General features: G+C 40.2%; 1 long non-coding RNA gene across 1 annotated transcript; it reads right to left on the bottom strand.

Moving 5' to 3' along the window:
• Nucleotides 1–919: 919 nt before the first annotated feature.
• Nucleotides 920–4,148, bottom strand: LOC108902174 (uncharacterized). Its single transcript, XR_001964019.2, has 3 exons — nt 4,034–4,148; nt 2,236–2,322; nt 920–1,133 (listed from the first exon to the last, which is right to left on the bottom strand). It is a non-coding gene; the product is annotated as an uncharacterized LOC108902174 (long non-coding RNA).
• Between the last annotated feature and the right edge of the window lie 513 nt (nt 4,149–4,661).

Here is a 4,661-nt window from a genome sequence, read left to right as displayed (position 1 = left end):
AGTCTAGCCAAATGAGATTATCACTGCCTTGTACTTTCAAGAGAATACACCATACACATATGCATACATTCATAAACTCACACGGTTTCACACACGTATTCAGTACACACATCTAGACATCTAAGCCATAACTCTAATACTGTTATTATCAGTATTGTATATTGCTACTGATTTCAGCCATTTTTTTTGTCAAAGTACATTTATTCTTCAGATTTAGGGCTAGAGTTTGTCTGTGTGGAAATTGAGACAATACCTTTTGTCTAGACCTCAGAGGAAGAGGTGTTTATCCACAGACCGAGCTTTGTTTTCCCAATATATTTCCAAAACTGAAGGTATATGAGTAGGACTGGCTCTATTTTCTCAATGTCTTTGCCATCAACTGTATGTTTTGTTTTTATAATATAGAGTGTTTTTCAAGGAGTTTGTTATCAATGCGTAAATAACTTCTACGTGTTTAAAGTTATTATGCATGTTATTATTTCTCTTTTTGACCTCCTGTTTAAACATGCTTTTAATAAGGTTGCTTATGATTTCAGCAGCTTAAGTTGTGGCAGTATATAAAGAAACTATTTTCACCCTTGTTGAGATCCTTTACTCCACTAACAGAACTTGATTTGTGTTGGCTCCATCAGAAACACATTTGTGTCACATGTTTGTCTAAATGCTCGGAGTTATACATAATTTTAAATTTTGCCTTTAGTTCAATTTAATACCATTCAGCACCATCACTTTGATCCAAGAAGGTTCTATATGAGCTCTGACAACTTTTACCAGTCTAATAATAGTACTGACACTCACCAGGCCAAGAAGGTCACTGGAGGCCATATGGTAAGAAACAAGAAAGAAACACAAAACAGGAAAAAAGTGTCACTGTTCTTAAAAGATAAACAGCACTACCTGTTGTAATCATTGTGCCAGGTGGTGTTTTGACGTCCAGGATGCCTGTGCCAACAAAGTGCAGAATCTGTAGGCAGTGGTGGAGGATGCTCTGTATCTCCAGCAGGCAGTGGACGACCTCTGGCCCCTGGCGCGCGCCGAAGTGCAGCAAGGCCCTCTGCTGACCCTCCTCCCAACGGCCAAGCTGCTAGTGGCAGTCACATGGTCAAGAGAAAATGATATCCCACATGGCAAAGCTGTTACGGAGAGACGGGTTAAGATAAGGACAAGTATGAATAAGATGTTAAGTAGCGACACTGCTCTGCATGGCATAATGTAGTATAATCTATGTAAAATAGCTGCAGGTGGGTCATGGAGATGAGGTAGGAGGGAGAAAAGACAGGGTGGAATAGAAGTGAAGGGAAAAAACATACGTACTGTAAGAAGAGTATGTATGTGTATGTCTGTGTGTGATAAAACCTGCTAAAACACTGTATGGTGTGCAGACTGAATGTATTCAAGGTCACGTCCCATGGATTTGTTAAGGAGGATATCTGCATTCAAGTATATCTTTAGCCAAAGTCCACAGAGAGGCTTGGTCAACAACAGCAGGGACAGAGAGGGGATGTGAAATAAATGAATAAAATGGGAAAATGAAAATGAGAAAAAGAACCCAAAGGTTAAGCTAAAACATGTTAAAGGTCATAGACATGGCAATTTGTGAGGGCGGTGGTGAATGGAGCTGCATCATAACCTCGTAATATATTAAATCAAGGAAATACACAGGGCACAGGGCCAATGGTCATTTACAAAGGCTGCAAACCAATGTACTTTTTGACATCTCATTTCAAATTATGTGTAGTTTTTTTACCTGTTAAAATGCCATAGAGGATTCAGATTGAGAGATCTCAAAAGTAATAAACAGAAGTATAATGTCATTTTTAACTCATGTGGTGAAGCCCTACAAGTTGGCCAGTTCAGAGAGAAAGATGCTGCACCACAGCAATGTCATGGATAACAAAAGAGGAGGAGGAGGACAAATACAACAGACAATGCATTCCTGTGGGAGAGATGACAGATAGACACAGTCTGTATGACCAAAAGGTATAGGCATGGGTAAACTGTGGATGAGATAAGAAGAAGAAGAGAAAAATCAAACATTCAGATAGTGTTTTAGTTCAGTATGACACAAGTGGCAGGAGCAGCATGAAAACATAAGATAAAGCGGATGGCATTGAATACATCTGACACCTATTTCAACAGCATGAGCTTGCAAAGTTGAGAACTCTGATACTGTGTGTCAAGGTGAGTGTCCGTTGTGTGTGTTCATGGTTCTGTTTGTGTGAGAGGGCAATTTACCTCAAGCAGGTCTCTGAACCTTTGAATGAAGGCTTCAACCAGAACAAAAATGCTGGTTTGGTCCAGCACCGAGTCTTTGGAGAATACCTGATGGAAATACAGATGGCAGAGGGAGAGAGACAAAACAAAAGATACAGAGGAGGAGAGAGAAAAAGGTTGTGGGAGCAGAGAGAGACCGATAAAGAAATAATGAGAATGTTATACTGACAGAGACATACACAACAAGAGTGAATAAAGAGTGAAGGAGAAAGAGCAGCACAAAAAGTCAAGCTGTCTTTCAGACAGATGAGCACCTCAGCACTTTAGAGCAGGGTCTCCAGCTGTCACAAAATTGTAAAGCGCACAAAAACAAAACACGTCTGTCACAGTGGCAAACCGCCATCCATACAGACTGAGGGATAAAGGTCAGAAAATGATCTGTCATTGGCATAATTGCATCCGCTGAAGTTGTGTATCGGCGGCCTGGCGTTTCTCAGATTGCTTTTCACACTTCATTCTTCCCTTGATGGAAAGGTAATCTATAAAGTAAACTATAAAGTTTACAGTTGCTGCTCACAATAGAAATGGGGGAGAGATGGACTTCAGCCAAGGTCACACCAGGTAAACCAGAATGGCATGTGACCTCAGAGAGTGAAAAATTAGGTCATAATTTCCCCAATACTTCTGAAGAAAATAACCGCTTTGTTCCGTTACTGTGCTTACAGTTACTGAAGCAACAAATCTACACTCTCACATGCTGTAATTGCAAACTGGTTGATGACCTTATGCTCCCATATTTTTCCTCACAAACCAAGAGTGTGTGTGAAGACAGTGCTTAAAGATTTATTACATTTCATGTTCTAACAAGAGGGGACTTAAGCATGGGCTTCCAGCAGTTTTGTAGCTTAGCAGCATCTCCAAGAAAAACAAGAGAATGGTATAAAAGGAAAGGGCGCATTTCCTCTCTATAGTGTGTCACTGGAGCACAGGAAAACACAGTACACACAGCTCCTAACTGGCAGCTCAGGCTACTCACATAAGCTTTTATATTATGTTTAGACACACACCTCTCGTTTAATCACAGACCACATTTTAGGGCTGACACAAGCATATGCTGCATCATTACTGTATGAAAATGTATAGCCTCAAGGCTCAAAGTAAATACATCAGACATATACATGTATAAAGCATAGTTTGCATGACTGGATTACCAAGCAAGCAAAGCAGGATACTGGCCCTCTGTACAGATCTAGTTTAAAGACATGTTTGTAGTTTAGTTGATATTATGACTGTTACACTATAACTCTGATGCTGTGGAGGTTCTTAAGAAATATTGGCATTGACTGAATTTGGCTTCATGGCTAAAAAAAATAGAAGATTTGGGAATAAAAATTATAAAACCCAAACTCTATAGGATTAGCAAGGGCAGGCTTGTCTCTGGATAAGGATAAAAGGAAGTTCATTTAGCTTATGTTCAAGATGAGCATCCTGGTACCTCCCCCTAACCACACAGCTTTTTTGGTGGGGTTGCTTCTCCATTGGCAAGTGGTTGATCTGCTTGACTGATCAATCATGTGGAGGGAGCTGAGAGTCACTGAGGCGTACAGTGTTATCAGCTGTTCTGGAAATCTCAGGTACACAAAATTATGAACCTTTTATATATTCTTTAACAAATTTCACTGCATCACAGAGGTCTCCTCAGGATCAGCCTTCTCTGCTGTCTTGCTTGTCACTGACTCCCATTAGCTATCAACCAACATCTTCCTGACACACTGCTATTCTAGTCATACAGCATCATCAGTTTCATCTCGCCTCTCACCTCCCAGCCTGCTGTGGTCATGTGACTACCTCTCCTCTTCACACATTGTCCCATGTGGGCATTCACTTCTCCATTTACACTGCTGAGCTCACAAACATTGTTCAGGCAGTTTTCTCTCCTTGACCTGAATGGGAAAAAAAAGAAAAAAAGAAAGGCAATAAATGCACAGCCACATCTAAATAAGGAAAACCACAGAACACAAGTACAAAGGAATTAAAACATATTCCTAAACACTTCTATGTTGAATGAAATTACCACAAACTGACACGTGGCAACTTTGAGGCCAGACTGCAATGCAATTTATGTGTGTCTCTGGGACTGTAGGCAAAATATAATAAAGTTGCCACATGTGATCTGCTGTTTTTTCTGCACTTGATGTGTATTTGGAGGAGGCAAGGTACATACTGTACATACAGAGAGGGAAGACTTGGGAATCCATAGGGATCAGCCCAAAAGCTAGTTTTTGTCCCATGGCCTCCTAACATGATTATTTTTTTAAACTAATTTGGCAAATGTGTATGTTAAAAATAAAATAAAAACAATGCCACAAAAATTGTTGACTTGCAGTGAATGCTACACTAACACACCAGGTGACAGGCACAGCTAGCAGGAAACAGATGACTTCAGT

Source organism: Lates calcarifer, linkage group LG14 (assembly GCF_001640805.2).
Source record: "Lates calcarifer isolate ASB-BC8 linkage group LG14, TLL_Latcal_v3, whole genome shotgun sequence".
NCBI classification, from domain to species: domain Eukaryota; kingdom Metazoa; phylum Chordata; class Actinopteri; family Centropomidae; genus Lates; species Lates calcarifer.
This window is presented reverse-complemented; position numbering and strand designations above follow the sequence as displayed.